The sequence below is a fragment of the Hordeum vulgare genome, chromosome 2H (genome assembly GCF_904849725.1).
Source record: "Hordeum vulgare subsp. vulgare chromosome 2H, MorexV3_pseudomolecules_assembly, whole genome shotgun sequence".
Classification (NCBI taxonomy): Eukaryota; Viridiplantae; Streptophyta; class Magnoliopsida; order Poales; family Poaceae; genus Hordeum; species Hordeum vulgare.
In genome coordinates this window covers 446,404,489-446,413,829 of record NC_058519.1, presented here as the reverse complement: position 1 = coordinate 446,413,829, position 9,341 = coordinate 446,404,489, and positions in this window count along the sequence as shown.

Genomic DNA, 9,341 nt, shown 5'->3' with positions numbered 1-9,341 from the left:
TTGGAATAAATAAGAAATAATGGTGGAAAGAAGTACCAAAGGGGGCTACAAGTGCCCACAAGGCACCAGGGCGCGCCTACCCCCCCCCCCCCCCTAGCGTGGCCTGGTGGGTAGTGGCCCCCCTGGCCCACCTCTAGTGACCATCTTCTCGTATAAATTCTCTTTTGAGCTAAAACAAATCAGGAGAGGACTTTCGGGACGAAGCTCTGCTATCACGAGGCGGAACCTGGGCAGGAGCAGTTTTACCCCCCGGCGCAGCGATTCCGTCGGAGGAACTTCCCTCCGAGAGGGACAAATCGAATACATCATCATCACCAACAACCCTCTTATCTTGGGGAGGCCAATCTTCATCAACACCATCTCCTGTCAAAACCCTAGTTCATCTCTTGTGCTCAATCTTGTACCAGAACCTCACATTGGTATCTGGGGTGTGACTAGTAGTGTTGATTACATCTTGTAGTTGATGCTTCTTGGTTTATTTGGTGGAAGATCATATGTTCAGATCCAAGCATGTTTAATACCTCTTTGATCATCAGCATGTTTATCACTTGTATGCGGTTACTTTTGTTCTTGAGGCCACGGGATAAGTCATGTTGCAAGTAGTCATGTGAAGTTGATATTCGTTTGATATTTTGATATTTTGATGATGTGATTGTGGTGATTCCATTAGTGGTGTTATGTGAACATCTACTACACAACACTTCACCATCTTTGGGCCTAAGGAAATGCATTATGGAGTAGTAATTAGATGGTGGGTTTCGAGAGTGACACAAACTTAAACCCTAGTTTATGTGTTATTCCGTAAGGGGCTGATTTGGATCCCTATTTCTAATTCTATGGTTATAAATTATGATTAGTAATTTTCTCGTAGTTGAGGATTCTTTTGGGGGGTGTTAATCATAAGTGGGAGGCTTGTTCAAGTGAGAACTGCACCCAAGCAACGGTCCACCCAGATATCAAATTATCAAAGTACCGAACGCAAATTAACCCGACATGACGAAAGTGACTAGATGAAATTCTCGTGTGCCCTCAAGAAGGCTTTGCCTATTATAAGAAACCGTTATGTCTTGTCCTTTGCCACAAAAGGATTGGGCTAGCTTGCTACACCTATTGTTACTATTGCTACTCGTTACTTCTTATAGTTATCTTGCTATCAAACAACTTGTTACCATTATTATAGTGCTTGCAGGAATTACCTTGCTGAAAACTGTTTCTCATTTCCTTCTCCTCCTCATTGGGTTTGACACTCTTACTTATCGAAAGGACTACGATTGACCCCCTATACTTGTGATTCATCAAGGTCACGAGGTGGACCCAAGGCATCAGGGCCCCCTAGGGCGCGCCCTGTTGCCTTGGCACCACCTCGTGTGGCGCCTGGCCCCCCTCTGAAGCTTCCATGTCTTATTTTTGTCCAGAAAAAATCGTGAAAAAGTTTTGTGGCATTTGCACTTTGTTTGGTACTCGTTTCCCAAAAAGCCAAAAACACGCAAAAACAGCAACTCGCACTAGGTTAGTTCTAAAAATGGTATAAAACAACATATAAATGCATATAAAGCATCCAAAAATGATAATATAATAGCATGGAACAATACAAAATCATAGATATGTTGGAGACATATCATCATCCCCAAGCTTAATTCCTGCTCGTCCTTGAGTAGGTAAATGATAAAAATAGATTTTTTGATGTGACATGCTACCCAACATGTAATCCCTTTTAGGTATGATTTTCGAGAAACGATGAACTAAAAAACATCAACATAATAATATCCATAGACATAAATAACATAATCATTCATATTCAAAATATACGACCCTTGGAGAATGTTATTCCCTACACATTTTATCATATAATCATAGCACGACTCTATCTTCACGAAAAGTGTGAAAAAGAAGATAGTAGCACTGCTCCTTCTCTCTTTTCTCTCTTTTTTCTTCTTCTTTTTATTTATTCCCTATTTTTTCTTTCTTTATTTTTTCCTTTTTCTCTTCCTTTTTTATTTTCCATCCGAAGTCTCATCCTGACTTGTGGGGGAATCATAGTCTCCATCATCCTTTCTTCACTGGACAATGCTCTATTAATGATAAACATCACACTTTGATCTACTTACAACTCAATATAACTCAATGATGATATAAAAAAATGACTATATGAATGCCTCTCATAGTGTACCAAGTTGTGCAATATTCTAGCACAACATGTAAATAATGATTAATGATGGATTTCGCATGAATATTTATGTCATCTACCCGATCATGCAAACAAATATGATGATGAACACACAAGTCATGAGATGTAACGGATGAATTTGCATGGCAATATCTCTTGGAATGGCTATGGAAATGACAAGATAGGTAGGCATCGTGGCTGTTTTGGGGAACATATAGGGTGGCTAATGTGTGATAGAGCGTATCATATCACGGAGGTTAGATGCAGCGGCGAAAGATGCACCAATCCACGAGGTGAGAATGGGAAATGCACGATACTGAAGAGGCTAACAAATTTGAAAACTGTTGGAAATATGCCCTAGAGGCAATAATAAATTAGTTATTATTATATTTCCTTGTTCATGATAATTGTTTATTATCCATGCTAGAATTGTATTGATTGGAAACTCAAATACATGTGTGGATACATAGACAACACACTGTCCCTAGTGAGCCTTCGATGGACTAGTTCATTGATCAAAGATGGTCAAGGTTTCCTGAACATAGACATGAGTTGTCATTTGATAACAGGATCACATCATTAGGAGAATGATGTCTGTACAAGACTTAAACTATGAACGTAGCCTATGATCGTGTCACTTATTGCTACTGTTTTCTACATGTCAAAGTATCTGTTCCTATGACCATGAGATCATAGAACTCCCGGACACCAAAGGAATCCATTGTGTGTATAGAACATCACAACGTAACTGGGTGACTATAAAGGTGCTCTACAGGTATCTCCAAGGGTGTCTGTTGGGTTGGCGTGAATCGAGACTGGGATTTGCCACTACCTATGACGGAAAGGTATCTCAGGGCCCACTCTGTAATACAACATCATAACAAGCCTTGCAAGCAATGTGACTAAGAAGTTAGTCACGAGATCTTGTATTATAGAACAAGAAGAGACTTGTCGGTAATGAGATTGAACTAGGTATGGAGATACCGACGATCGAATCTCGGGCAAGTAACATATCGATGGACAAAGAGAACAACGTACGGGATTGACTGAATCCTTGACGTAGAGGTTCGACCGATAAAGATATTCATAGAATATGTAGGAGCCAATATGGGCATCCAAGTCCCTCTATTAGTTATTGACCGGAGAGTGTCTCGGTCTTGTCTGCATAGTTCTCGAACCGTAGGGTCTGTACACTTAAGGTTCGGTGACGTTTCGGTATAGTTAAGTTATGTATGTTGGTGATTGAAGGGTGTTCGGAGTCCCAGATGAGATCCTGGACGTCACGAGGAGTTCTGGAATAGTCCGGAGACGAAGATTAATATATATGAAAGAGGTATTCGGGTTCCGAAAAGGTTTCGCACATTACCGAGAGTGTACCGGGAGTGACGAATGGGTTCTGGGGGTCCACTGGGGGCCACCCACCCTGTGGGGCCACATGGGCCTAGGAAGTGGCACACCAGCCCTTGATGGGCACGGCAGCCAGCCCCTATGGGCCTATGCCCCAAGAGGGAAGAGACGGGAGGAGTCCTAATTGGAGGAGGACTCTCTTCCCACTCCCAACCTCCTAGTTGGAGGTGGACTCCTCCACCTTGGGCGGCTGACCAACCCTAGGGGAAACCCTTGGGCGCCACCCCTCCCCCCTCCCTCCTATATATAGTGGAGGGGAGAGAAGGCAGTGACACAATAATCCAAGGCGCAACCCTCTATCCATCCCTCTACTTTGTTCCTCCTCTAGTTTGGTTCGACAATGCACGGGGAAACCCTACCGGATCAGCTCCACCACCATCACCGCCACGTCCTTAGGCTGTCGGAGAAATCGGCTACCTCTCCGCCCCCTCTTGCTGGATCGAGAAGGCGGGGATCGTCATCGAGCTGTACGTGTGCTGAACGCAGAGGTGCCATCCGTTCGGGATGAGATCGCGGGATGGATCGTGATGAGATTGCAGGACGGATCCTGATGGGATCACGGGACGGACTGCGATGTGGAGTGCGAAGATGTTCGACTACATCAATCGCGTTATATATGCTTCCGCTTAGAAATCTACAAGGGTATGTGGATCCAATCTCTCCTCTTGTAGATGGTCATCACCATGGATAGATCTTGTGTGCGCGTAGGAAAATTTTTGTTTCCCATGCGACATTCCCCAACAAAAAGGTGAGAGTGCGCATATCCATGGATTCACATTAGTCAGAAAGAACTCATATACTTATTGCAAAGCCTATTAGATCTCTCTAGGCAAAGAACTACCGCATAACCCAAGGGAGAAGCTTGGTAGGAGTTAACCATCACGCGCCTCCTACCCAAACAACACATAGGATTTCATTCAGACATAAGAAAGCTCACACATCATCATCATGACATAACCAATATTTAGATGAGGAATTAATAACATGCTTTAATACCGATATTTCTACTAACAAACAATCATGTATTCATGTATGTTCATATTACTATATCAATATCATTAACCCATAGTTCTCTCTAATGTGCTACATGTAGGTTTTTATAATATCATCCTCGAATACCTATCCTTTTTTTTGACCGAACACTACAAGCGCAAAGGCCCCCACAACCACAAAACCTTTATTAAAAAGAGATTACAATATGTACAAGGTTACCTCGGTAACCGAAAGTGAAAATAGAAGGGGAAGGAACCTAACCCAAAGAGTTGTCTATATATAGGGTGGTAAGAAAGAGACCCATTTCAGCAGGTCCTCTTTGAACTTAGGCTTGATCCTATGTGCCATAAGGGACATGTCAGTTATAAACCTGACTTCCAGGCAGCAACTCTAGGCCGAACATTCTAGAAAACCTTGGCATTTCTGACTAGCCAAATATGCCAACATGCAATGAACACCATCTTAGAGAAAAAAGGGTGCTGGAAGGAACTTCTAGGGTGGGAGACAGCAGCTACCAAATAATTTGTATCATCCTAGTCAATTTGAAATAATTCCAAATTCTGCTGCTCAAGAGGCAGGTGAAGAATAGATGATCCTTGTCTTCTCTTACTTGTGCATGGAAAATTCTACAATTGACCCCGTCATTCATGTGCCAATGCCTTCTTTCTACCATGTCCTTGGTATTCAATTTGTCCATGACCAGCATCCAGGCAAAGACCTTGATCTTCAATGTGCAAGAGCTGGCCCATATCATATTCAGCAGAGGGTTAAAAGTTGGATCCCTATGCACATGGGAGTAGAAAGCCTTTGGGGTATAAGTTTTAGATGTTTCCATCCAAGCCCAGATATCATTCTGGCTTGAACTGGGTTGAAAATCCTGGAGGCAAGCTTGACGTGTGGACATCTCCAAGTAAGCTTGCTCAGAGAGAGGCAAGTTGAACCAGGGGGACAGATCCTCGGTGTTTAATCCATCTTTGACCATTGTCCAAGGATCATTGACTTATGAAAACAGTCTAGGAAATCTGTCTTTGTGAGGAATAACTGAGTTGCCAATGTTCCATTTGTCATGCCAAAAGAGGACAGTATCTCCCTGCTTGACTTGCACCCAAGTGACCTCCCTAAAGTTGTCCAATAACTTGATAATACTCTTCCACCAATATGATCCACATGGCTCAGTTCCTTGTCGTACTCGGTCAAGGTAGTAAGTGTTCTAGATCAGCTGAACCCAAGGCAGATCCATTCTGTTAAGAAATTTGTTGGCATGTTTCAAAAGTAGAATTGCATTTTGTTGACCCAGGTTTAGAATACCCAATCCACCCTTGTTCTTCGGTATGCAGATCAATTCCCAAGCCACCAGAGATGGTGAATGCTCCTTTCTATTCCTTCCCAAGAAAGATTGCCTCTGGATCCTTTCCAACTGCTTGAGAATTCCTGGAGGGATAGATAGGCTACAAAGGGAAAATATTGGCAAAGAGGATTGAGAACAGTTCAGGTATTGCAACCGTCCTCCTAGAGCCAGGAAGGATGGGCTAGAGGGCATCCTCCGTTCCATGCATTAAACAAGAGGCATCAGGTGCTCCATCTTGGGCGGTGATGTGCCAACCGGCAATCCTAGATATGTAAAAGGCATAAAACCATCTTTAGAGCCAAAAACCTGAGCAAGTCTTGCAGTTTCCTCTGAGGAGATATTGATTGACATCATTGATGATTTCTCAAAGTTAATGTGTAGGCATGTTGATTTATTGAAAATCTGAAGCATCTCCTTCAGATCCTTCAACTGCCCTTCCTCGGCAGGGAACACGATCAAAGTGTCATCAACATATTGGACAATAGGAAAATCCTTGTCATGACAATGGATTGGTAACTGAATGTGAACCTTGGGTAACATATCATTAATAGCAGATTGTAGCAAATCTACTGCTATAACAAAGAGTAAAGGGGAAATGGAATCTCCCTGTCTTACACCATCCCTGTAGTGAAAATGCTTTCCAGGAACACCATTAAGTAGAATGGAAGATGACCTAGAGGTGAGGAATATATGAATCCATCCTCTCCATTTGATGTTGAACCCTTTATACTTAAAGATATTCAGGATGACCTCATGTTCAATAGAATCGAAAGCTTTCTCAAAATCCAGTTTAAGAATGAGAATTGGTCTTTTGGACTGATGGCATTGATGCAAATATTCCAGGGTCCAACCAATGCAGTCATGAATGGTTTTGGTCTTGATAAATCCACATTGGTTTTTATGAACGCAGTCAAGAATGACAGCTTGTAATCTATTAGCAGCCGTCTTGGTTAGGAATTTGATACCCACACCTGTCGAGGATACGGGCATGTAATCCCCAACAAACTCTGGTGAGGCTTTCTTTGGACTCAGTGTGATAAATGAGTTGTTCAGACTTTCCAGATTTGCTTTTCCTTGAAAAAGGTGATGAGAAAGTGCATAAAATTCATTTTCTACAATATGCTAGAACTTTTAAGGAACAACCAATTGAAACCATCTGGACCTGGTGCCTTGTCTCAGGGTTTTAAGCTTCTGAGTGAGAATAGCTACATGATCTCTCTTATAGGAAGGCTTATTCCAAGATTTGGCAATATATTCCAAGAAACCCTCCACCTTGGTCCAATAATTCTCAAATCTAAAGATAGTGGTTTTGGGGATTGAGGTGGTGATGACCAGCACACAGGGCACATGATTAGAGGCAATTCTGGACAAAGGAACTTCAGTCAAGGGGTAACATGAGATCCAATTAGTGGAAGTAAAGAACTAGTCTAGTTGCTATAGAAGAGGATTATCCTTCATATTAGACCAAGTGTATGATATACCTTTAATAGGTAGTTCAACTAGACCCTGATGCCCAATGATTTCATTGAAGATGTACATATCATTCATATCCCCACCAGGTAGATTTCTGTTATCATGGGATCTAATAAAATTAAAATGTCCTAGCAGAAGCCAATTCTCCTCAAGAGAAATCTGCAAATTATATAGACATTCAACAAAAATGTCTCTTAATTCCCCCTCACATTGTACATAAACATGAACTAATGTCCAAACGTGTGCGCTCACTTTGGAGGTGAACTTAATTACCATTCTAAATGATTGTGTCTCCATTAAATCACCCTAGAGAATTGCAGAAGTCGAAACCACCAAAAGATCCCCCGAAGCACCATTAGATGGGGCAAAAGCAAAATGATCATATTGTCTTGGCCAAAAAGACCAAATCTCCTTAAGTGTATACGAACCACATTTAGTTTCCTGGAAGCATGCGACAGCTCATTGACTTTCCTCCATTTTTTGTCACACGGCTCTTGCCTAGCCGGAGAGTTTAGCCCTCAGACATTCCAACATAGTACATTCACTACAACAACAACCCCCCTATAGCAACGCATGTTTCCGTATCTAAAAGTCCACATATGCGTTGTTAGTGTCTTTACCAACGGTTTGGGATGCGTTGCCTTATCCGGCATTGCTAGTGCATAATGCAACGCTTATATTGTCATTGGTAAAAGGAACCATTGCAAGAATGCAACACATAGAACCAACTTGTGCAACACTTCTATATGTTGGTGCTTAACGGAAACGAATCAAAATCCCATTGCTTTCCAACGAAGAATTTGCAGCGCTTCAAGCGTTGGTTCATATATAATGTGAATAATAGTATTTTTTTATACATATTGCCAACAATTAAATAAATGCTTTACATAATGGTGATAATTATGTATTTCAAGTGCGGAAAACAAGAGAATTTACTCAAGGGAGGAAGAAATCATATATTAGATAAAACGGCTTCTTTACAATAGTGAATATTACATGAGGAAAACCATCCAAATGGGATGTATAATATAAATGGTTTCTTGACGGTGAAACTTAAATTGAAAGCATCCATCAACATCCGTACAACTTAACTAAAACATAATCTAGGAACATCGTCCAACTGGAACATCATCCCTACAAACTTAACTAAAACTAAAAGCATATGTCCTCATCATCATGACCATGAACATCATCATCATCATTGTATTATACTTGCCATTTTCCACACACACATCCATTTATCTTTTGAATCTACAAAGAAAAGAACAAAATGTACTGTTAACACACAATACATTGACATGATTCATGTAGTGAGAGAGGCAAGATATTTTTCACTTACAAAGCTTACTATACAAATTAATCTGCATTACCAAGAGTATTATAGTCTTTGAGACTCCGCACCAAATCTTTAGTTTTCACAAGTGCCATATCAACATGCAGTACCAAGAATTCATTAGTAATCTCAGCACCATCAAGTTCAAATTTAGGATAACAACGTACAACTGTAGGACGAGCTACGTCTCTGTTATGATTTTTTTGTCTAAATTGAAAAATACTTATGTTCCTGCCTGTTACAAAAATCAAAGTTACCATTGACATAATCATGTCGAGAAAAATAATTAATAGAAATGTAACATATAACACAAAAGATTGAGAGCCCAAGACGTGTCGTGTTTGCATATTTTCCTCTACTATATGGTATCTTATGTTGTCCCGTGAGGTGTCATCTTCTATGTATTTCAAGGGATGTAACATCCCAATTTTCCTAATTGGGAATGTTTTACATTGTAGCTAAGCATCTATGCATATTGCTTGAAATAAATTTAGCACGTGAATTTCTTTCGTCTTTTTGATTTGCATTTCCACTTTTCCTCGCACGAGAAAAAGCCCGGAGAAAATACTCTCTTGCACGCAAGAGAGAGAGAGAGGAGGAAGATGACCCTCCAAAGTGCG